General features: G+C 47.0%; 2 pseudogenes; both read right to left on the bottom strand.

Annotated features, from left to right (window-relative positions):
- Positions 1 to 12,184, bottom strand: part of LOC132225599 (histone-lysine N-methyltransferase PRDM7-like) — a 29,684-nt pseudogene extending 17,500 nt beyond the window's left edge.
- A 1,976-nt stretch (positions 12,185 to 14,160) lies between these two features.
- LOC132225598 (histone-lysine N-methyltransferase PRDM7-like) overlaps positions 14,161 to 25,787 on the bottom strand; it is a 542,611-nt pseudogene continuing 530,984 nt past the window's right edge.

Here is a 25,787-nt window from a genome sequence, read left to right as displayed (position 1 = left end):
TAAAATTGCCCTGAAAAGCAAAAAAAAAAAAAAAAAAAAATTGGCCTTTCATGACACACATATAATGACAGTCACGTAACTGCAAAGAATCTCTACTCTGCAACCTGGCCCTTTCTCCTCTCTGCCTTCTGTCTTCACACTGGCCTTGTCCAGTCCAATGGCACCAGGACCACCTTGCCTCCTTTCTTTCTTATCCTTCCTCCTTTGCACATGTGGACTGTGCCACCTTTCCTAATCACTAGATTCTGATCAGCATCACACAGTCTTAGGAACAAAGACTCAGGTCTAGTCACCACAGAAACAGAGTTTTGGGCAAGTTAGAGATAACGTCGTGACTTCAGCTATGTTCCAACCTCAGACCCATGGAACTACAGACCCTACCAACCCGACTTTCATGAAACCTGGCAGATGATGCCATGGCTGACATGGAACCTGATACAACAGTGAACTACTTCCTACCCTGGCCCACAACCCAACCCCCTAACTACCATGAGTAATAATTTTCCCATATGTCCCCATGCAGGTCTTAGAGCACTGCTCACCCGTCAGACCTTCCTCCTTCTATGTGATGACAACTCTTCTGAATTAGTTATTTTTTACTCACTTTTATATTTTTGTATACTTGTTAGTTAATGTTCTATATCTATGTAATTATATTATTATTCTTTATTTTATTTTATTTTATTTTTTGTTGATCTGTTTCTTATCAGTTTGTAAGTACTAGGTGAATTAGGTTATTACATTTGTTCCTCTTTTTTCCCCCCATAACTCCCCTCTTCCCAGTTCCCACCCCACCCTCCGCCCTCACTCCCCACCCACTGTCCTCATCCATAGGTGCACGTTTTTTGTCCAGTTTCTTCCCGCATCTCCCACGCCCCTTTCCCCCCAAGAATAGTCAGTCCCTTCTCTTTCTATGTCCCTGATTCTATTGTGATCACCAGGTTATTTGTTCACTTGATTCTTAGATTCACTTGTTGATAGATGCATGTTTGTTGTTCATAATTTGTATCTTTACCTTTTTTCTTCTTCTTCCTCTTCTTAAAGGATACCTTTCAGCATTTCATATAATACTGGTTTGGTGGTGATTAACTCTTTTAGCTTTTCCTTATCTGTGAAGCTCTTTATCTGACCTTCAGTTCTGAATGATAGCTTTGCTGGATAAAGTAATCTTGGTTGTAGGTACTTGGTATTCATCACTTTGAATATTTCTTGCCATTCCCTTCTGGCCTGCAAAGTTTCTGTTGAGAAATGAGCTGACAGCCGTATGGGTATTCCCTTGTAGGTAACTGAGTTTCTTTCTCTTGCTGCTTTTAGGATTTTCTCTTTGTCTTTTGCTTTTGGCATTTTAATTATGATGTGTCTTGGTGTGGCTCTCTTTGGATTGCTTTTGTTTGGGTTCTCTGCGCTTCCTGGACCTGTAAGTCTATTTCTTTCACCAGGTGGGGGAAGTTTTCTGTCATTATTTCTTCAAATAGGTTTTCAATATCTTGCTCTCTCTCATCTTCTGGCACCCCTATAATTCTGATGTTGGTACGCTTGAAGCTGTCCCAGAGGCTCCTTACACTATCTTCATATTTTCAGATTTTTTTCATTTTGCTTTTCCAGTTGTGTGTTTTTTGCTTCTTCGCATTTCGAATCTTTGACTTGATTCTTGCGCTCCTCTGGTCTGCTGTGGGGTGTCTGTACAATATTCTTTATTTCAGTCAGTTTATGCTTAATTTCTATTGGTTCTTTATCACAATATCGACGATCTCATTAGATTTCTTGAGAATCTCACTACATTTATCAGCGGTCTCACCAGTCTTTTCGAGGGCCTTACTCAGTTTATCGGCAGCTTCTAGACAGTTCTTGAGAGACCTTAAAAGTGTGGTTTTGAGCTCTATATCTTCCATTTCTGACATTTGCATCCTGTTTCTTTGTCTCCGCATTTTTTTTATCTTTTCTTGGTGCACCCCCTAGTGGTCTTTGTGCGCAGTCTTGTTGTAGTTAAGCCTTGATTGTTGTCGGTTGGCAATAACGGGGGTGATTTAACCTCCAGGCTAACTGGCTATGAGAGTCAGCTGTGTCTGCAGTGGGAGAGCTTCTGTGCTGGATCTCTAGGGCGGTGCTAATCTAGCGTTTGCCTGAGGCTATGCGGCAAATGGCTCTGCGCAGGGTTTGGGCGGGGCAGGTCCCCGGGGATCTACAGGGCGGGCTGCAGCGCGCAGTTATGGCTGCTCTCAGTTCCGTCCCTAGGGGCTCTGCCTCACAGAGTCCCAGCAACTGCTGCAAACCTCGGAGAGAAAGGTGCCTTCGAGTTCCGACCGAAGCCAGACAGTCCCGCTTCTCCTGTTTGAATCTGGGTCCCTAGAGACTCGCCCGGATCTGGAGCTCAGAGTCAGAAACTCCCTCCCGATTGAAAACAACAACCGCACACTCCGAACCTGAGTATTTCACTTCAGCACTGCGCCTCCTCTGAGTCTGGGTATGATATTCTCTTTCCTCCTAGTTGTAGAATTTCCACTCAGCTAGCCTTCCTGTGGTTGTGGATGATGTCCGTTCTGTCTTTTAGGTGTACCCTTGAATTGGTTGTTCGAGGCAGCAATCTCCTGCGTTAACCTATGCCGCCGTCTTGGTTTCCAGCCTTTATTTTATTTTTTTCCATCACCATTTATCGCCCTCTACTATTATTTTTTAATCCTCACATGAGAATATATGTTTATTGATTTTAGAGAGAGAGGAAGAGAAAGAAAGAGAGGGAAACATAGATGTGAGAGAGAAACATCGATCGCTTGTAGCCCATACACACCCTGACGGGGGGGGGGGAACCCAAAAATTTTTGGTGTATGGGAGGATGCTCCAACCAACTGAGGCACCAAGCAATGGCTATTTATTTATTTTTATTTTGAAAGAATGTTTATTAAAGCTGGGGACAGTGAAACAAGGAAGGACTTAGGATAGAAGCAGCAGCAGGAGAGCGCCTAGGCTGGGCTGCTGTGTTGCTCTAGAAAGGTTAAAGGAAAGAATTCAGCCTAGGCGGGCTGCTTTGGCTCATTGGAAAGTCATAGCAAAGGGGCCTTGGAGCCAGGTTCAGGGGGTTAGCCTGAATGACCTGCCACTGCCCATACTCCCTGGTGCAAGTCTCCTGGGTCTCTTAGTTTAGGAGATGCACACCTAGTGGGGGGGGAGTAGAGGGGAAAGGGTGAGGGGTGTGTGTGCTCCCAGAGAGAGAACAGCTTAAGAAAATTATATATATATATATATATATATATATATATATATATATATATCCTATCTAATAAAAGAGAAACATGGTAATTGGCATACAACCACTACCCTTCCCATTGGCTAATCAGGGCAATTTGCAAATTAACTGCCAGCCAAGATGGCGGCCGGCAGCCAGGCAGCTTGAAACTAACATGAGGCTTGCTTGCTTCAGTGACAGAGGACTCCAATGTTCCCCGCCTGCCGCTGCAGGCCTCTGACCTGCAACTCTAAGCAACTATGTAACAAATATAGAAGCTAAACAAAACCCCAGAAACCTGCTTTAGTCCTGGGCTTCAGCCAGCAGGATCACAGCATTGTAAGCAAAGGCCAGAAACCTACTTTCAGCAGTGGAGGCCTAAGAGCTGGAGCCAAACCTCAGAGCTAAAGCTGGCCCAGAATAAAAAAAAAAAAAAAAAGAAAAAAAGGAGTGGTTGGGAGCTTCAGTCACCCCCAGCCTGAAAACAGCCCTCAGCCCCTCACCCAGACTGGCCAGGCACCCCAGTGGGGACCCCCACCCTGATCCAGGACACCCTTCAGGGCAAACCAGCCAGCCCCACCCATGCACCAGGCCTCTATCCTATATAGTAAAAGGGTAATATGCCTCCCGGCACCGGGATCAGTGTGACGGGGTAGCGCCCAAACCCACTGATCGCCCTGTGGCTCTGTGTGTGACAGGGGCCGGGGCCACAACCCCCCAGTCTCCACATGGGCCCTGCTCTGTGTGTGACGGCGTAGAGCCATAACCTCCCCATCGGCCCTGCCCTGAGTGTGAGAGTGGCGGCGCCCCAACACCCTGATCAGCCCTGCTCTGTGGGTGATAGAGGGCCGCACCCCAAACCCCTGATGGGCCCTGCTCTGTGCGTGACAGGGTACAGAGCCCCAACCCCCCTGATAGGCCCTGCTCTGTGAGTGACAGGGGGCAGTGCCCCAACCCCTGATTGGCCCTGCTCTGTGTGTGACAGGGGTTGGTGCCGCAACCTTCCCATCGACCCTGCCTTGAGTGTGACAGGGGGCGGTGCCCCAACCCCCCAATCGGCCCTACCCTGAGCGTGACACTGAGGGTGGCATCACAACCTCCCGATCGCCCTGCTCTGTGCATGACAGGGGGCGGCACCCCAACTCCCCAATCAGCCCTGCTCTGAGCCCAACCAGGGGCTGCACCTAGGAATTGGGACTGCCCTCTGCCACCCGGGAGCAGGCCTAAGCCAGCAGGTCATTATCTCCCAAGGCGTCCCAGACTGTGAAAGGGCACAGGCCGGGCTGAGGGACCCCCCCCCCCCAATGCACAAATTTTTGTGCACCGGGCCTCTAGTATATATATACTAGAGCACCATTGCAGGAAATTTATAAATTTATGTACCGGGAATGGCGGCCGGGGTGCGGGGGGGGCGGGGTGGGAGGGGGATTCCTCATCCTGGCCTGTGCCCTCTGCGCCTCTGACAGTCTGGGAGCCCTGCGATCCATCGCCTTCAGATGGAGGACTGGTTCAGCATCCCCAGCTGTGCATTGGTGGCCTGGGCCTCCCTCTTTGGGGTGACGGGGAGCCCCCATTGATCACCCAGTGGCTAGTGGCTAGTGGCCTGGGCCTTTCTCTGCAGGGCATCATGGGGCATGGTGGGGCTGGACCAATTGTGTTTTACAGGCCTTGGCTGGCCTGACACCAGTGGGTGTCAGAGCCTGGTCATCTGGCCAGTCCTTCAGCTGGTCCTCCCTGGATTTGCATATTATGGTTTTATTATTGTAGATTTGGGGGGTGGGTCTGGGTGAAGGTGAGAAAAGGGGGAGAAATGGGGGAACCTCTGTGATAGTGTCAACACTAAATCTGTATATAATTATTGTTACACATTGAAAGAGGTTCTCTGACCCTGGCCAGTGTGGCTAAGTGGTTGAGCCTCGACCTATGAACCGTGAGGTGGGGGGCCGGCAGGAGGCAGCGATGGAGGTTCCTCTCTCTCTCACTCTCTCTCTCTCTGTAAAATAAATGATTCATAAAAAGGGGTTTATGTGAACAGCCCCTGGTGTGTAACTGCTCTGCCTCTTGCTCCTCCCCGGTAACTCCTGAGAGTCCGCCCGACCAACACCTGGTCGGGGTCAGGCACCTGCACGCCCTCCGCCCGCACCTCGCGGCCTCGGGGTCCACTCTTCATCCGAGTCCTCGGAGTCCTCCGCCCCGTGCCTGGCTGTTCTGCCGCGGCGACTCATGAAGGCGGGTCGAGGGGCCCTGAGACCTGGAAGGAGAGAAAGAAAGAGTCTGTCCTGCGGGCGAAGAGCTGAGGCATGAACAGCAGAGCCATCGCCGAGCGGGGCGGAGCCGGGGCCCTGGACGGAGCCCCCCAACCCCCCGCGGCCCCGCCACCCCCTCCCGGTCACCAATGCTGAGGAGCGCCTCCTAGTTGCTCTTCACGTTCCGGTGCCGGGCTCGCTCCCAGGCGCCCATCTGCGCCCACTCCTCCCGGGAGAAGTAGTGGGCCCACTCCTCCCGGGAGAAGTAGATGGACACGTCCCTGCAGGCGGCCCTGGGCTGGAGGAGAGACCGTCCGTCCGTCCGCCCCGGCCCGAGGGGGGGGCGCCCCGCCTCCACCCCGTCCCCACCCCCGTCCCCACCTCCACCCCCGTGGACCCCCTCACCTTGGTTCTGTGCCCTGCTCTCCCCGCCTCCTCTCGGGACGCTCCTGGGGGTCCCTGTCGGGGTTTATGGTGCCGCCAGCCCAGTCCCAGCAGGAGGCCGCAGTGCCTGTGTGAGGAGGAGGCGCTGACGAACCCGCTCCCGCCTCAGGACAGACTGGGACCGGGACCAGGTGGCCAGGGCCACAGCCATTAAGACCCACCAGGGGGCGCCTCCTTCCCGCGGCGGCTCGCGCGGTCTCAGGGGGCGACTGAGGGGCGCGGTCAGGAGTCTGAGGGGCGGGGTCGGGGGGGGACTGAGGGGCGAGGTGGGGGGTGTGAGGGGCGCGGTGTGGGGGTCTGAGGGGCTTGGTCGAAGAGGACTGTGGGCACGGTGGGGGGTGTGAGGGGCGCGGTGGGGGGTGTGAGGGGCGCGGTCAGGAGTCTGAGGGGCGTGGTGGGGGGGGACTGAGGGGCGCGGTGGGGGGTTGAGGGCCCTGGGGGTGGAGGTGGAGGCGCCCTAACGTTGGGGGTGCTGTGCCGGGAGGAACCGGGTTCGGGAATGGCACCCGGGATCCCGGAGCAATGCACGCGGGAGGAGGCGCCTCAAGGGGCAGAGACGTCACGGGCTGAGGAGATGGGCCCGCGGGACACAATCCGGGTCTTTCTGGCCAGGAAACTTGGGGAGCTCGGGTGAGAGGATTTGGGCTCCTGCACAGAGATTTGGGGTCTCAAGGACAGGCTTAAGGGTTTCGGGTCTCGGAGGTGGGGATTTGGTCTTTCTGGGGTGCCGTGGTTAGGGAGCCCAGGCTCGGGGTGTGCTGGGTCTGAGCTTTGGGGGATTGAGCGTTCCTCTGGGCGTGGAGCCCGGGGGTCCTCCGGGTTAGCGGACTTGGGGTGCGTGGAGGCTGACAGAGTGGGAGCCTCTCGGGAGGACACCCCGGGTCCTCGGCTGGGGGTTGAAGGCCGGCGGCAAAGGGGTTCCCACGCGAGGCACCCGTTTACCTGTGGGTCTCCCTGCGGCGCTGCGCACCTGGCCGAGGTCCCCTCAAACCCACGCGCTGCCCGCCACGCGCTCCCACCCTCAGGCTTGTGAGGCGGGGGGAGGGGGAGCTTCCCGCACCCAGAGCGTCAGAGGCAGCCGCCAATCAGTGATGCGGTCACAGGGCCTTGCCTGCTATTGGGCGGTCAGAAACGCGGAAAGGGCGGGGCGCAGGGTGCAGCCTTCCTGCCAGTCAATGGCAGAATCTTCTCGAAAGAGCCCGCCTTCCGCCCTCAACCCCTGGTGGTGATTGGCTACCCAGGGTCCTGCGAGTGTCCGTCAAGAAGCTTTCAGCCAGGCACGGCTGGGCGGTGTCCAGGGCTCGGATTCCTGTGGTTTCGCGGAGGGACCCCAGGAGCCCGGAGCCCCCCGCCCGGGCAGGTGTTGGGGTGACACATCCTTCCTGCCGCCTGACCCAGTCTGTGTTCCACCCGACGGTATTTAGGTCCCGGACTGTCTTCCAGGCGCTTGTGTTCTCTTCCTTAGCAAGAGGACCAGGCGGTAGGCGGGGAGTTGCCTTCTGGGAAACAGGGATTCCCACTAGACCAGCGGTTCTCAACCTGTGGGTTGCGACCCCTTTGGGGGTCGAACGACCCTTTCACAGGGGTAGCTTAAGACCATCGAAAAAACACATATATAATTACATATTGTTTTTGTGATGAATCACTATGCTTTAATTATGTTCAGTTTGTCACAATGAAAATACATCCTGCATATCACACATTTACATGACGATTCATAACAGTAGCGACATTACAGTGATGAAGTAGCAACGAAAATAATTTTATGGTTGGGGGCCAGCACAACATGAGGAACTGTACTAAAGGGTCGCGGCATTAGGAAGGTTGAGAACCACTGCCTTAAAGGAAGCTGTCAGCCAATTCCTTTGCGAAAACGATCCTCTGGGTCCCTCTTGTGGCCATTCAAAGAATAACACCTTATGCTTCTGTCATGGTTCTGAAATGTTAGCTAATATCCCGTGAATTTGATGGAAAAGTCTACCCAAAAAACCACAAACAAAACGTACAGAAAACCCTACAAAATCATCGAGGCTGTCCAGGGTGCAATTATTCCTTCCCCGGATGGACTGAAGTCACGGGTCTGGCTTTTGCACCCCTTCCTGTCCCAGCCCTGCAGAGGGAGGCCTTGGCTGCTGCACTGACATGGGGAAGCTGTGCGTTCAGTAATTCAGTCCGTAACCTAGAGGCTGCCGTGATTGGAGCAGTCAGTCCTGGGGCGGCCGCTGTCACCAAGGCAGCCAGTACAGGACAGGTCTCCTTTCCTGAGGCAGCCAGTAACCCGGCGGCCGCTATGATTGCAGCAGCCAGTCCGTACAGCGAGGCGCAAGGGTATCGCAAGAACGTGTTATTACCACTAGACTCAGCGGCTTCTGTAGGGCATTACTGAGGCAGCTAGTACTCTGGAGGCTGCAATGATCAATGTAGTCTAGAGGCGGGCATTACTGAGGCAGTCCTTCCCCTGTAGGCTGCCATTATTGATGCAATCAGTACCAGGGAGGCTGTCATTGTTGATGGCACCTCCAGATGCAGGGTATCATGGGAACATGTTAGTAGCGCGAAAAAATTTCAATTTAAATTTTTGTGTTGAAACCCAGTGTGTTTTTTAAAAAAATATATTTTTATTGATTTCAGAGATGAAGGGAAAGGGATAGAGATGGAAACATCAATGATGAGAGAGAATCATGGATCAGCTGCCTCCTGTATCACCCCCTCCCTACTGCGGATCCAGCCCGCAACCGGGGCATGTGCCCTGACCGGGAATCGAACCAGGGGCCCTTCAATACATAGGTTGACACTCTCCCCACTGAGGCACACTGGCCAGGGCCACAGTGGTTTTTTTTAGAAATATACATTTCTACTAGTTCAGAAAGGAAGAGAGAAAGATCAATGATGAGTGATCATCATAGATTGGCCGCCTTCTGCCAGAAGAAAGAGTGACATTTGCTCTCATCTGCTAAGCAGAAGGAATAGGCCTGGCCAGTGTTGTTCACTGGTTAGACCTTCGGGTGCCCAGGGAAGGGTCGCTGGTGGGATCCCTGGTCCAGAGCACATACCTGGGATGCAGGCTTCATTGCCTGCCCCAGTCTGGGCTCTTGTGGGAGCCAAAGATCCATGTGTCTCTTGCATATTCATGTTTGTTTTTTGTTTCTTCTCTATCCCCTCCCTCCCTCCCTACTTCCCTCTGTTTGTAAAAACATATCCTCTGGTAAGAATTAACCAAAACATAAACAAGAAAAACGTACAAAGAAGGAAAAGCTTTGGAGGGTGTGAAAAAGCAGCATACCCCTAAAGAAAGGCATCATGATGAGCAGAGCATTCAGCTCCGCTGATGTTTTTCCAAGGAATGTGTCTATAAGATAAAAATAAAATGTATGAGTGTCTCTCAGCTGGCAAGATCCTGACACAACACGACGAGGCCATTCTAGCGCGGTCCTTGCAGGGTCTCCCAAGCCACCACGTTGGGGCGAGGCTCTGGGGGTGGGGGGGCGAGGCCGGGACAACAGGGGAAAGTGAGGCGTGATGGAGGCGGGGAATGGACAGAGGAGGGTCCTGCACATGCTCCCCTCTACTGCGTTGTGTCGCTGCTCCTAGAGTCCCCCACACTGAGAAGATGGGAGCAGACTCACCCGGTGTCAGTGACTGAGGGACATACAGGCTGAGGGACACACAGACTGAGGGACACAGAGACCAAGGGACACAGAGACCGAGGGACACACAGATAATCGAGGACGCAGTGGCCTGGAGAGGTGACATCCGGGAACCTGTGACCACTGTGCTGGTTCCTTTTATCCTCCCAGATGTACCTTCTCAGAGGTTTTTGACTCCAGAACCCTGGATTCCATTTCCACAGACAGCACCTACTTCATGGTGACTCTGCCCAAGACCCAAGACCTCTCTGGACATCATTCACACATCAGTTGTTTGAAAAGTGATCTCAAACTTATTCTATATAGTTATTGTATGTATGAAAAATAAATCCGAGCCAAGCAGTCATCTGTGTGATGTATTCTACATTTGTATTATACATACATTTTATTTTAGAAAACGACATTTCCCGTACAAAGTTGCCTTCCTAAGTGTAATTAAGTGAGCATGTTAAAAACTTTGTAAGAGTGGCCCTAACCTGTTTGGCTCAGTGGATAGAGCGTCGGCCTGCGGACTGAAGGGTCCCAGGTTCAATTCCGGACAAGGGCATGTACCTTGGTTGCGGGCACATCCCCAGTAGGGAGTGTGCAGGAGGCAGCTGATTGATGTTTCTCTCTCACCGATGTTTCTAACTCTCTATCCCTCTCCCTTCCTCTCTGTAAAAAACCAATAAAATATTTAAAAAAAACTTTGTAAGAGTGAATGTTTTACTTGGCAAATGTTTAGAAACTTGGTAAGTATTACTGTGTATCGCTGCCCAAGGAACTGTTGGGGGTCATGTGTTGTCACCAAAGCAGAATGTTTGCTAAATGACTGGTCCCCTTGTTTAGACAACCTTCATGGTTTTCCCTTCATTCTGTTATTAACCTATAGGCAGAAGGTAGAAGTAGGCTTGTACTGATGCCACAGCTCCCACCTGCTGTGATGATGGAAACAGGCCTGATGCTCCAAGCAGCATGAGAACACCAGGAAGGTAAAGGCTCTCATCCCCCTGGCATGTAATCTACCCAGCCAGGGCCACATTGTCTTTGTAGAAAGAGGTCATCCAAATAGCAACACACAGCCCAGCAAGCAAGGCTCAATGAGTGAGTGCTGACCTATGAACCAAGAAGTGCGCTTGATTCCTGGTAAGGCTACCCCCATCACCTGATTGTTTCTCTTTGTCTCCCTGTCCCTCTGTGTGTCAGATCAAGAACAACAGATTTAAAATAAAACTGGAAACTGTCAAATCTGCTCCTATCCTCCTCCCAATAGGTATCAGATTTTACCGAAAACACCCACCACTTGTCTTTCCTAGTCATCGTGAGCATTCCAGTTCATGAATGTTCACAGTATCTCAGTTTAAAACGTGTGTGCACATCTACACCCAAACAGCGGAGCATCGCATCCTGGAGAATTTTCCATTTCCTTCCAAAGGAAGTGAGATGTGTCACACTGGACATGGAAACAAATGGTAGAAAAAGCTGGGCATGAAGTTAAAGGCTAATCATTGCAACCTGGGAAAGATGTATTCAACAAATCAAGGCGTGACTAGTCAAACCAGAACCTTCCTGTATGTGGAGGTTTGGGCACAGGGACACCAACATTTTTAATGTGAATGAGGACTTGATTGTGCAAAGCTTTCCTTCACCCCCTGAGAGATACTCACCGGAGGTGCTGAGCCACTTGGAAATGTGTGGTGTTTCAATGCGATGCTGGGGTGGGGGTTTGCCCGTCCTGACCTGAGCGAGAGAGCCCACCTTCCAATGTGCACAGGGCCCCTGCTTGGGTGTCAACAGCTCCATGACTGTGGGCTGGCTCCTCCCGAGTCCGCTGAGACCCACAGAAAACAATATCCCAACTGGCAGATTTCTCCTGGTCCTGAGGTGTTTCAGGATTGGGTTAATGTGGGAAAACACGAGTATGAAGGTGTGGCTCAATGGTTGCTTCTGAGAGTTTCAGGTCACCAACCCAAGCCCTCAGTCATTGTAAGGAATGAGGTTTCCATTCTTCACATAGAAATGCCATCATTTTTTAAAATATATTTTTTATTGATTTCAGATAGAAAGGGAGAAGAAGGGGGGGTGGGGAGAGAGAGAGAGAGAGAGAGAGAGAGAGAGAGAGAGAGAGAGAGAGAGAAACATCCATGATGACAGAGAATCATGGATCTGCTGCCTCTTGCAGGCCCCACACTGGGGATCAAGCCCACAACCCGAGCATGTGCCCTGACCAGGAATTGAACCCTGACCTCCTGGTTCATAGGTCGATGCTCAAGCGCTGAGCCACGCCAGCCGGGCGGGAGAGGGAAGGTCATGGTCCCAGGTCGTGGGTTTGGGTACCCCCTTCAGGAGCTCTCCTCCAGAAACAGGTGCGGTGCTAGGTCCCTCGGGCTGAGGGGTGACGGGCCCTCACCGCGTGTGCCTGCTCCCTGCATGGATGTCCGCTCTGTTGTAAGAAAAGCAGGGCCTCTGGTTGCTGGGGCCCCATCGCCTCCCCAGGCAGACGCTTACCTATTCCCTGGAGCCTCGCTGGACTCCCACCCATGGGCCCATGAGGGTCGGTGCTCCTGGCCTCAGTGGACATTACCTGTGAACCGGTGGCCAGGAATGACCGACACGGCCTGCCTGCTCTGCTCACGCGGGTCCATGGCCCATCAGACTCCCCATAAGAAACGTGCAGTTAAGGATTTCAGACGGGTCCGGGGAGGGTGAGACCCGCAGACCCAGGTACAAGGCCAGACACCAGGAGCTGCTGCAAGGTGGGCGTAACACACACTGTGAGGTGAGGTGCACCCAGCAGCTCTCAGCAGGGTGGTGAGGGCCTTTGTCCTGGTCACTCTCAGTGCCACCTGCCCAGGCTCAGTGGGAGGGGGTGTCCGGGGGGAGGAGCATGCCTGACCCCACGACTCCTGCACAGGCAGCCGAGTCCACGCAGAGCAGTGGGGCTGCTTGAGCTCTAAACTGGCTCCTGGGCCCCTCTCCCTCTGCCTCCCTTGTCCACCTCAAGGCCTGGCAGACGCTGTTCACAGAGAGATGCGTGTTTTAACCACCGGTGCTGACCCCACCTTGAATGACACTCCAAAGCCTGGGTCACCCTCCCGCTTTATAGCTTGGAAAGAGGCACAGAGACTTTGGGGGTCTTGCCTTAGGACACACAGTTTTGAGGGAAAAGCTGAGACTCAAAACCTTGTTGACAGACCTGGAGCCGACATGCTATGCCCCAGGCAAGATGCCAATGCTACAGAGGCAGCAAGAAGAGGGCGACCAGTGCCCAGACTGAGGCAGCACAGGTGTGTGCACAGGCACACGGGCACACACACACACACACACACACACACATGCACACACACATGCACATACACACCTGCACACACCCTCTCTGGCTTTCACCTTTGAGGCTACAGAGGTCTAAGGAATCAGCGGAGGAGCCAGGAGAAGCCAAGGGGTTGGTGGGGTCCTATTCATGTTCCTGGTGAGTGTGTCTCAATCCCTCTCCCTGGCGGGAACCTCACTGGACTGACGCCAGATTCCGCCTTCCCGGGTTCAGGTCTGTGGCTGAGGGTTCTTTGAGGCCCTCCTGGAACTCTGCTTTCAGTGATGAGGGGGATCAGGCACGTAGGCTTCAGGTTTGTCTGGACACAAACTTTATTAAAACGAGGCCAAAAACACCATGAGGGACATTCGTGTTGACATCCCCATAGCACTTACGGAACTGTTTGTCTATAGCCTCTCCTTTTGAAAGCGGAGGATTTGTTTGACCAGATACTTCTGTACTAATTACACTCTTGGGGAGGGAAAGGGGCCAGCAGGCTTCCTCTAAAGCCCCCTCAGAGCTGGGGTATGAGGTATGCGGTGCCTACACTTGCCCTATGGCTGCTGAGGTGCAATTTAGGGCTCATGATGCATCCTCCCTGCAAAGACCGGGCTTTTCCCCTGAGTGTGTTGTCTGGTGTCTCATGAGATTGGACTTCTGTGTAAAGCCTCGCCACACTCCCTGCAAACATAGGGCTTCTCCCCTGAGTGTGTTCTCTGGTGTTTGATGAGATTTGACTTATCTATAAAGCCTCCCCCACACTCCCTACACACATAGGGCTTCTCCCCTGAGTGTGTCCTCTGGTGTTTGATGAGAACTGACTCATCTCTAAAGCCTCTCCCACACTCCCTGCACACATAGGGCTTCTCCCCTGAGTGTGTCCTCTGGTGTGTGATGATAGATGACTTCTGTGTAAAGCCTCGCCCACACTCCCTGCACACATAGGGCTTCTCCCCTGAGTGTGTCCTCTGGTGTTTGATGAGATTGACTTATCTGTAAAGCCTCGCCCACACTCCCTGCACACATATGGCTTCTACCCTGAGTGTGTCCTCTGGTGTCTGATGAGATGTGACTTCCGTGTAAAGCCTTTCCCACACTCCCTGCACACATATGGCTTTTTCCCTGAGTGTGTCCTCTGGTGTGTGTCGATATGTGACTTATCATTGAAGCCTTGCCCACACCCTCCATGCTTGATTGTTACAATTTTTGACATTCTTACTCCCACAGATAATTTGCCTGTGTTCTTTGGATTCACGTCCTGGCCTGTGCTGGGCTCTTCCTCCATTATTCTCTCACGCTCACTGGAGCTCCCTATTTGTCTGTTGGGAGGCTTGAAAGAGTCCCTTGAAGTTCTCCTGTGCCTGATCCTTTTAAGCAAAGGTTTGGACGTTCCTTTGACCTCTTGACCTTCAGCTTTGTCATTCCACCCATGTGGACCAGGATGTTGCTGCTGCTGTTGATTTTGACGCTCTGGGCCAGGTTCCTCTGACTGGAGGTGTTTTCCTGCAGGTGCTCCTGGCAGAATCTCAGAGGGGTGATTGCGTTTCACATGTTGGCTGAGGAATGTCTGACTGGAGAAGGCCACAGAGCAGGAGGGACATGTATGGATCTCTGGCTTTGGTTCTGCTGAAGGAGAAAGTTTTGGTCAGGGCATGTGTGGGCAAGGCTGCCTGTGCCTTACGCTCTGTCTCCTGGTAAATCCTGTCTCCGGAATCATTGTAACTGTGTTGACAGTGCAAGCTCTGCCTCCCACAGAGTGTTCCTTCACAGTCTACTTTTCTTTTTCTTTGTCTGCACTACTCTTCTTCAGAAATCCAGAGACCCCATATCAAAAGTCTGTTCTACAGCCCTGGTCAGTGTGGATCAGTGGATAGAGCCTCAGCCTGTGGACAGAAAGGTCCTGGGTTTGATTCCCATCAAGGGCATGTGCCTTGGTTGCAGGCTGCTCCCCGGCCCGGGACCTGGTCTGGGATTGTGCAGGAGGCAACAAATCGATGTGTTCCTCTCACATTGATATTCTCTCTGTCTTTCCCTCTGTCTTTCACTCTCTATAAAAATCAATGGAAAAATATCCTTGGGTAAGGATTGAAAAGAAAAAAGGTCTTACAGATCAAGGACCATCAGAAGCCATTTGACTCCTTATATGGGTTTGACTATCGTGACCTTTCCATATACATGTATCTTCTAAGTCATGTTAAAGAGAAAAACCACCGGCCTGGCCAGGTATCTCACTGGTTGAGCATCAACCCATGAACCAGGTCGTCACCAGTTTGATTCCTGGTCAGGGCGCATGCCCAGGTTTTGTGCTCTATCCCAGCAGGAGGCAGCTGATCCATGTTGATATTTCTATCTCTCTCTTCATTTCCCTTCCTCTCTCTCTCAAATCACTAAAAATATTTAAAAATAGAGGAACAATAGGCCCCAAATAGCAATTGCTTCTCTCTCAGTTTTCCACAAATCATAAAATGGAAATATGTCTTTCATCACACAGTATTCCTACTTGATTTCTTTCAGTGTTAGCCTATTTCAAATACAATACAAAGTCCTGTTTCAAAATATCTCCCCAACCATGCCCTAGCCAGTTTGGCTCAGTAGATAGAGCGTAACCTTGGGGACTCCAGGCTCCTGGGTTCGATTCTAGTCAAGGGCAGGTCCCTTGTTTGCAAGCTCAATCCCCAGCCCTGGTTGGGGTGTCCGTGGGAGACAAGCTATTGATGTTTCTCTCTCTGTCTCTCCCCCTTCTACTCTCTCTCAAAAAATAATCAGTGGAAAAATATCCTTGGGTGAGGATTAACAACAACAAAAATATTTCCCCAACCTGCTTCTTACACTCCTGACTTCCGTCCCTCTCCAGCCAGTCTGCCTTCCTCTCTCACTTGGAGTTGAAATAATCTCGGAGGGGATTCCCCACTGATATTTATTTTCCAAAAAATTTAACAAAGCATAGTTTTAGAACATGCCACTCTGCAGCTGAAAACTGCTCAATTGTCCCGTCTCACTCAAGAAAGTCCCCAGTATCTCAGCTTGGATCATAGGCACTGTATTTCCAGGCTGCTAGGCATCTGTCCAACCTTTGTTCTTACCCTCCGTACTGAGACTGAGACGGGAGAAGCCCTCAGCCAGCTCAACAACCCACCTCTTCCCTTCCCTGCACCAGCCACTCCCTCTGCCTGGGACCTTGTGACACAACTGTTGTAACTGTTGTCTCCTGAGAAAGCCTTCCCTTGACCTTAGCAATCCGACACACCCACCTTCCCCTCACAGTGATCCCTAGGCACTTGTCCTGGGCCCGTTTTCTCCAAAGTGCTAACCACTGTGTAATATGAAGCACATGCACATATGTCTGCCAGGGCTTCCCTCCTTCACCAGCCACCTGCTCAGGAGCAGTGATTCTGATCATCCTGTTGATCTGTATTTCCAGCTCCCAGAACTCTGGGTGGCACCGCGTAGGAATTCACATGGCAAGTCACAAAATAATGAATGAATGCATGTTAACACACACATTTCATTTAGAAATATGCAGTAAATGAAGAAGAAACAGCTAAAGTGTTAGAAAACAAAAACAACAACCCACAAACAACCACCTTGATGAGAGAGCTGGTTAAGTGCCTGAAACCTTTTTTTTATTATTATTTGTTTTGCCTCTAACCCTTTCAGCACTATATGACGCTGTGTATTTTGTGCATGAAGTATTTTTTAAAATGGAACAAAAAAAGCCCCTGGCCAGTGTGGCTCAGTTCGTTGAGCATTGTCCCATTCACCCAGAGGTAGCCAGTTTGATTCCTGGTCAGGGCACATGTCTGGGTGGTGGACTTGATCCCCAGTAGGGATAATGCAGGAGGCAGCAGATTGATATTTCTCTCCCTCTCCCTTCATCTCTGTCTTTAAAACCAATAAAAGCATATTTTTAAAAATTAGAACAAAAATAAAAATATTAAAATTGTTCCTAAGAATCAAAAACCTATGTGATGAGCCATCAATTTCTGAAGCATCTGATTTGAAGCTTTGCTGACTCTAGAGTGGAGTTTACTCTACTTGAGAGTTGGAGCATGAAAACTTCTAAGAATTCTTTCTTTCCATGTTGAAGAAGAGTGGTGCCCACCTCTCCCGGCCACAAGCTCTGTCTTCCACTTGCTGCCCCACTTGATGCCCAGCTTTTGGCCATACTCTTCTCCATACCAGACCAGCAGCTCACCGCCCGTCCTCACGACCCGGCAGGTTCGGTTGAAAATCTGCCTGTGATATTGAAAGGCTACCAGGTTCTGTTCTTGGTCATCCCGGGCGCAGTTCACATACCTGGCGTTGAGGCAGATGAAAGGAAATAAAACCACAGGCGATGAGATTCCACTACCTGTCATATTCGTGTCCGGAACCTCACTGACACTTAAGGCCCTCAGCACTGATGGCACCCACACCCATGCTCCTGGGGAAACTTCTGTTCAATGTCCAAGCCTCTGTCACAATGTCATGTGAATTCCTGTCTCTAAGTCCTGCTCACAGTGCTCATCCTGCCTAATGCCATTTCCAAAGCCTCATTCCAGACTTCCCCATCAAACCTGCTGACCTCTAGCTTCTCTAAGCTGTAAGTCAGGTTCTGTGTTACACCACAGAACTCGGGGCTTGATCTAGGACTCACATCATTCAACACTCAGTCCAAGTCTACCTTCTCTTCAGAGGCCTTTGTTGAGTCTCCCCACACCACCGCAGCTTCATCCAGAAGGACATTCGGAATGACATACGGAAGGTCGTTTGGCTGTCTGGTCTAAGTAGCATATTGTTTTGATTTTTATAGATGGTTTGTAAATATTTTTACCCAGACTTAGTTTCCTTTTTTATTTTGTTAATTATTTCCTTTGCTATTCAGAGCTTTTCAGTTGATGTAGTCCTATTTGTTTATTTTTCCTCTTGTTTCAAATTTTTGTGCTCTTTCTATAAAATTATTGCCAGGACTAATGTCAAGTACCTTTTTTTTTTCCTGTTTTTCTCTGGGAATTTTTTTGTTTCAGGTCTTATATTTAAGTCTTCAGTTAATTTTGAGTTTATTTTTCTGTATGATTTATATTAATAAAAGGGTAATATGCTAATTAGACCAGGAGACATTCCGGACATCTTTCTGGACAAAGCCACGGTAGCAGGGCTGAGGCAGAGGTTGTTAGGGGTGAGCAGGCTGGCAGGGGGGCAGTTGGGGTGAGCAGGCTGGCAAGGGGGGCAATTAGGGGCAATCAGTCCAGTGGTGGGGGCAGGGGCGGGGGCAGCTGGGTTCAATCAAGCTGGCAGGGGAGGGGCAGTTAAGGGTGATCAGGCCAGAAGGGGGTCAGTTGGGTGCAATCAGGTCAGCAGGCAGGTGTGCGGTTAGGAACCAGTGGTCCTGGATTGCGAGAGGGATGTTGACTTCCAATTAAACCCTGCAGAATTTTGTGCACCACACCACTAGTATATGATAAGAGTCAACGTCATTCATTTGCAGGTGGATATTCAGTTTTCCTAACACCCATTAATTGAAGAGTATCTTTTCCCATTGTGTATTCTTGGCATCCATGTTGAAGTTTAATTGATATATGTGTATCCTTTGTTTCTGGACCCTCTATTCTTTTCTTTGGTCTAGCTGTCTGTTTGTATGCCAATAACATAGTGTTTTGATGAAAATAGTTTTGTATTATAATTTGAAATAGGAAATGTGATGCCTCAAACTTAATTATTCTTTCTCAAAGTGTATTTTGTTATTGGGAGTCTTGGTAGTTGCACTGACATTTTAAAACTTTTTTTTTATTTCTGTAAAAAATGTCATTGAAATTTTGATGAGGATTTCATTGCATTGGTGTATCACTTCAGGCAGTATGTAAATTTTAACCATATTAATTCTTTCAATTAATGAAGACATGTTGTCTTTCCATTTATTTGTGTTTTTAATTTTAATCACTGTTTTATAGTTTTCAGTGTACAGACCTTTCACTTGCTTGGTTAAATATATTCTTAAACATTTTATTATTTTTTATGGTAATGTAGATGGGACTGTGTTCTTTCTTTTTTTTTGATAGTCACTTGTTAATGGAAAGAAATACTACTGATTTTTGTATGTTAATGTTGTAATCTGTAACTTTACTTAATTTATTGGTTGTAACATTTTTAATACAGTCTCTAGGCTTGTTTGCTTTTACATATAGGGCTATGTCATTTGCAAATAGAGATAATTCAATATATTCCTTTTAGCTTGCAATTATTTTTTATTTTTCTTGTCTAATTGCTCTGGCTAGGCCTTCCAGTACTATGTTGATTAGAAGCAGTAAAAGTACACATTCTTACCAGGTCTTAGAGGAAAAGCTTTTAGTTTTTCCCCATTGAATATAATGTTATCTGTGGACTTTTCACAAAAAGCCTTTGTTGTATTTAGGTTAGTTTCTTCTATATTGATTTTGTTTTTCACATATGGGTGTTGAATTAGATCAATGGTTTGTGTGCATCTACTAAGATGATCATGTCATTTTACCTGTTATTTTGTTAATTTAGTATATCATATTGATTTATTTGCATATACTGAATCAAATACATCTTGTAGGTAAGCTTTTAATATGCAGTTGCATTTTGTTTGCCAGAAATTTATTGATTTGTACATCAATATTCCACACAGATATTTATTTTCTTGTGGTTTCTTTGTCTGCTTTCATATCAAGGTGAATTGGCAAATCTTCCCCTTTCTTATATATTTTCAAATAAGTTCAAGAAGGATTGTTATCAATTTTCCATTGTGATAGAATTTAACTCATAAAGCCATTTTCCTGGGCTTTTCTTTGTTGGAAAATTTTTGATTACTAAATCTATCTCCTTTATTGTTATTCCTATCTTTAGGCTTTCTATATCCTCTCAATTTACCTTTGGTAGTTTATGTTTCCATAAATTTATCCATTTCTTCTAGGTTTTCAAATTTGTTGTTTTGTAATTTTTCATAAAGGGCCATTTCAATATTTATTACTTCTAAGTCATTCATTGTATTGTCTCCTCTTTCATTTCTGAGTTTTTATTTGAGTCTTCCTCTTTTTTTTCTTAGTTTTGCTAAAGTTTTGTATATTTTAATTTTTCCCCAAAATTAGCTTTAACAAAATTTAACTTTGTTAACTATTTTCTATTCTCTATTTTATTTATTTCAGCTCTAATCTCTATTTTCTTGATAAAAAGTGAATCTGGTATACTACATTTGGTACTAGTACGCAAGCCGAAGGTTACCATGAAGTATTTTAGCAATATTAAATACATTAATGTATACCTGAAATCTCCCTTGACATTTGCCTCCTCTCTCCTCATCATGTGAAATCATATGAAGATGAGGCCTTTGAGAGGTAATTAGATTAGGAAGGTAGAGCCCTTACAATGGAACTGGTGACATTATAAGGGGAAAACATTAAACAGTTTGCTTCCTCTCTCTCTGTCATGTGAGGTCACAGAAAGAAGACGGCCAACCAGGAAGAGCGTTCTCACCAGGACCCTATTATGCCAGTACCCAATTTGAATTTTCCAGCACTCAATTGTGAACTTTCCAAGTTCCACAATTCTGAAATTTCTGTTATTTAAACCATACGATTTATGGTAATTTTTTTATCAGCCTGATCTGATGAAGGCAAGTATATATTACTATTTATTTGCTAATGGAAATTGAATTCTTAATGTATGTTATATGCACTGTAAGATGCAATAAATTAAAATATTAGAGAGAAGAACAACTAACCCAACTAAATGAACAAAAAATCCCATAACACCAGACCAGGATTTCTTTTCTTATTAAACTTATAACTTAGAGGTAGAACTAAGGATTGGCTGAATAACCACACAGGTATAAATTTCCAGTGCAATATGTCTCCAAAAGTGAAACACATATCAGTAGTAGCACATGACAGAAGGGAATATGATGTGCAGAGATGACCCAGAAGATGCCAGTGTAGCTAGGATGCAGAGGAGGGTCCCATGTGGTGCTAAAGAAAGCTGTGGAGTAATACATAATTAGAGAAATGGGAAAGGCTTTACTCAAGGGGAAATGTTATGTTATTGGCATTTTCACAGATTATCCTGATGAATTCTTCTCAAAGTAGCAATTTTACTTATAATTGTTCAGTTCAAAATATTTATTTTGTTTTTTGATAGTTTGTCCTATCACTAGAGAAATGTCTTTTACTATAAGCTATTTTGAAATATGTAATTTAAATGTTAAATATTTTGGTACTTTGGGTTTTATTATTTTATTCATTTATAGTTTTATATTATTCCTAGAGAGTCTGGTGCACGACATTCATGCACTGGGTGAGGGGGAGGGTCGGGGGTTCCTCAGCCCGGCCTGCACCCTCTTACAGTCCAGGACCCCTCTGGGGATGTCCACCTGCCAACTTAGGCTCACTCCCCGCAACAGGTGGACATCCCCTGAGGGGTTCTTAGCATGCCATGGAGGCAGGAGAGGCTCCCGCTACTGCCTCTGCACTTGCCAACCATGGACCTGGCTTCTGGCTGAGTGGTTCTCCCCCTGTGGGAGCACACTGACTACCAGGGTGCAGCTCCTGCATTGAGCGTCTGCCCCCTGGTGGTCAGTGTGCATCATAATGACTGGTCATTCTGCTGTTCGGTCAATGTGCATATTAGGGTTTTATTATATAGTACTAGAGGACCGGTGCACAAAAATTTGTGAACTCAAGGGGTGTCCCTCATCCCGACCTGTGCCCTCTCGCAGTCTGGGACACCTTGGGGGATGACCACCTGCTGGCTTAGGCCCGCTCCCTGGGGCATTGGGCCTAAGCTGACAGTCAGACATCCCTTTGGCATTCCAGCAGCCCTCGGGGGATGTCCACTTGCCAGCGGGGAGCAGACCTAAGCTGCAGTCAGACATCCTTAGAGTTGCTGAGGAGGCAGGAGAGGCTCCTACCACCACCACTGTACTGGCAGCCATCAGCCTGGCAGTGGCTGAGCAGAGCTCCCCCTGTGAGAGTGCCCTGACCACCAGAGGGCAGCTCATTCATTGAGCGTCTGCGCCCTGGTGGTCAGTGTGTGTCATAGTGACCAGTCATTCCCAGTCTTTCTGCTGTTAGGGTCATTTTGCATATTACCCTTTTACTATATAGGATAGAGGCCTGGTGCATGGGTGGGGGTGGGCTGGTTTGCCCTGAATGGTGTCCTGGATCAGGGTGGGGGTCCCACTTAGGTGCCTGGCCAGCCTGGGTGAGGGGCTGATGGCTGTTTTAAAGCTGCCTGCACCCCCTTCAAGGAGGGGGTCCCCACTGGGTTGCCTGGCCAGCCTGGATGAGGGGCTGAGGGCTGTTTTCAGGCTGCCCTTCAGTGTGGGGGTCTCCACTGGTGTGCCTGGACAGCCTGGATGAGGGGTTGAGGGTGTTTTCAGGCTGGTCACACCCCCATTAGGGTGGGCATCCCCACTGGGGTGCCTAGCCAGTCTGGATGAGGGCCGTTTTCAGGCGGGCCAAGCCTGCAACTGAAGCTCCCATTCTCTCTTATTTTTCTTTTTCTTTTTTAATTCTGGGATTTATTTACCTTCTGTAATTGAAACTTTGTTGCAGCTCCAGCTCTGAGGCCGACTGGCTGAAAGCAGGTATCTGGGGTTTGTTTAGCTTATATAATTGCAACATTGTTGTTTCGAGTGCAGCTCAGAGCTGGGCCACGGCAGTCGGGGAACTTTGGCTTCCTCCATCACTGGCGCAGGCAAGCCTCAGGTTTGCTTCAGCTGCCTGGCTGCTGGCCGCCATCTTGGTTGGCAGTTAATTTGCATATCGCCCTGATTAGCCAATGGGAGGCATAGCGGAGGTATGGTTAATTACCATGTTTGTCTATTATTAGATAAGATAGTAAATAGTATACTCTCTATGATGTTATTCTTTTGAAATTTGTTCACTAGCACTACATATGGTTTATTTGTGCACATTTTCCATGTGCATTTGAAATTAATGTCTATTATTCAGTTGTGTTAATGTTATAGGCCAGAAAACTAGGATACATTTGGGAATTGTTAATAATGCAGTTAGTTATAGCATAGAAAACACATAGGGAGCAGAAGGAGATCACCATATGGGTCCTAATCATGCTACTGAGGCTGAAGATGAATAATTAACTTTAGAAATAAAAACAAATTATGTAGCTAAATCAACAACTTGGAGAGAAATAAATATCACATGATCTCACTCATATCTGGGATATAATGATCAACATAAACTAATGGATAAAAATGGATCCAGAGATAAGGTGGCACTGAGCAGATCGTTCAAACTCAGGGAGAAGGCAGGGAAGCGGGCGGGGGGGGGGGGCGCGGTTAGAGAGCAACCAAAGGACTTATATGCATGCATGCTAGCATGACCAATGGACACAGACACTGGGGCAGTTGGGGCTTGCCATTGGCTGTGGGAATGTCGGGGGCAGGGTGGGGCAGTTAATCGGGAGAAAAAGGAGACATGTAATATTTTAAACAATAAAAAAAGTATGTAGCTTTCCAAAATAACTTTTTAATGTATAAAGTTTTATTACTCAGAATTCTGTTATTCTCACATGCCCTCATTCTCATGAAGGTAGATTTTATATACATAACTGTTAATGTTAGTGACATAATTACTACATAAGACATATTCAATCTTGCTTATCTTATATAGGTTGTTTGCCATATTATTCATCTATCTATGTCTCATGTGGGCTCTTTGCACTATTTGCAGCCACAGTCATCTCATGTAACATCCATATGGCTTTCATAATTTGATGAGTTATACTGGCATGTAGAGATTTAAATGAAGCGATTTACTCTGTGCTATCTAATTGTAGTGTCATTGCAATACACAATAAAGTTCTTTTATATTCAAAGTAAGTAACTAATAAAAGTTGTGGTTTTTTTCAAAGAAAAAGAAAGAAAAACTATGATTAACATTTCCCCCAGGAAATAAAAGAGAACATTGATGTAAATAAATGTAAATGTTGTTTTAATATACTGATAGTGTATTTGAAATATTGTGCTGAAGCCTATTATCAAATGTTCAAATGTCTGTGAGTTTAGCATAATTGATTGGTATTTTGATACGTTATGTTTTATAATAAGAGTTTCCTTTATTCATTGAAATATTCATCATTGTAATCTTCATGTGATGGTTAAAATGCATTCATTTACTTAGGTATTTATTAAGTGCTTACTATATGCAAAACATTATAATAAGCACAAAATCATTAGCTGTTTTCTTGACTTATAACCAGGGAAAATATATTACTACAATGTTAATTGCTCTGGTAGATTAGTAAAAATAAAAAAGAAGTGATGGTTTCTTTAACTTTTTATGAGTTACCATGTTACAAAGTATCCCCAAATTTAGCATTATAAAACAAACATTTATTATTTCCAAGTTTATTTACATGTAGAGTTCAATAGCAACTTAGATTATTTTTTCTGACTCAGAGTGTCTTATATTTTGCAATCCAGTAATCAACCAGAGTTGCAGTTATCTTAAAGTGTGAATAGAGCTGAAGTAGCCACGGCCAAGATGTCTTACTAACATGGATGTTGGTTGCTGTCTCAATTCCTTATTCGTTATTAGTAGAAAGCTTGAGTTCCTCATCAAGTGGACTCTTCATAAGGATGTATGGACTTCCTTTTAGCAAGGCAGCTGGCTTCTCCCAGATTGAATGTTATATAAGAGAAATATCTTTCAAGACTCAGCCTTAAAAATCACATATCATTTTTGCTATAATCTATTGCTCACAGAAACCAACCTAGATATGTAGGGGAGAGAGATAATGCAAGGGAATGAAAATCAGGAGTAGAATAATTGAGAACAATGTTGATGGCTGTCTTCTATAGAGTTCAACATTCTTTTTAAATATATATTTTTATTGATTTCATAGAGGAAAAGAGAGGGAGAGAGAGATAGAAACATCTATGATGGGAGAGAATCATTGACTGACTGCCTCCTGCACGTCCCCTACTGGGGATCGAGCCTGCAACCCAGGCATGTGTCCTTGACCAGAATCCAACACAGGACCTTTCAGCCTGCAGGCCATGCACTATCCACTGAGCCAAACCAGCTAGGGCTGGAGTTAAACATTCTTACATGCAAATATGACTTTCAACAACCTGAATCAAATAATCCAATGGCTTTCTAGGGTTAAATGATAAAACCTAAATTATTTTGCAAAATATGGAAAGTCATTCTTGACTAAAACCCTTTAAGGGGTCTATCTTCGTCTGCACCAATGACTACATGAGTCCATACTTTGTCACCTCTCCAGTTTTTTGAACATGATAATGACAATTATTAAGATGCTGCTGCTGATGATAATAATGTTATATTTTTTCATACAATTATGACATTTTTGTTTCAGACTCTAATATAACTACTTTACCTGCCTTAACTAATTTAGTCCTCAAGATATCTGCATGAGATTTGCTCTATTATTATAGCTGAAGAAACGAAACACTTAATGGTTAGGTTCACATAACCAGTAAGTAGTAAAAGCAAATTAAGAAGGTTAGGAATGGTCATCATACTCCTAGTAATAGCTAACACGTTTAGAATGCTTATAAGTACAGGCATATTTTCAAGCAATTTTTAAATATATAACTTACAATTTTCTCTACCATTCTATAGAATCTATAATGTCATTGTCTTAATTTTATAAATGACAAAAAATTGAGACATAAATCTAATAAGTGGTGGGAAAGGATCTAAAACTAGGACTGTAATTCAAAGTCTATACTCTTAGATCAGTTACTTAATAAGTTTTACTAGGATTCTGGCTTACATTTCATTCAATAGAACATGAGAGGCCATGGAAAACATTTGAACATGGGAATGAATGTTGTAATAACATATTATGGAAATTACTATTTTTTCTGTCAATAATTGAGTTACAGAAAATCTTGAGGCTAAGAGGAGATGCAGTTTATAAATCATAAACATCTAACAATGTTATTAACATAT

Source organism: Myotis daubentonii, chromosome Y (genome assembly GCF_963259705.1).
Source record: "Myotis daubentonii chromosome Y, mMyoDau2.1, whole genome shotgun sequence".
Classification (NCBI taxonomy): domain Eukaryota; kingdom Metazoa; phylum Chordata; class Mammalia; order Chiroptera; family Vespertilionidae; genus Myotis; species Myotis daubentonii.
This window is presented reverse-complemented; position numbering and strand designations above follow the sequence as displayed.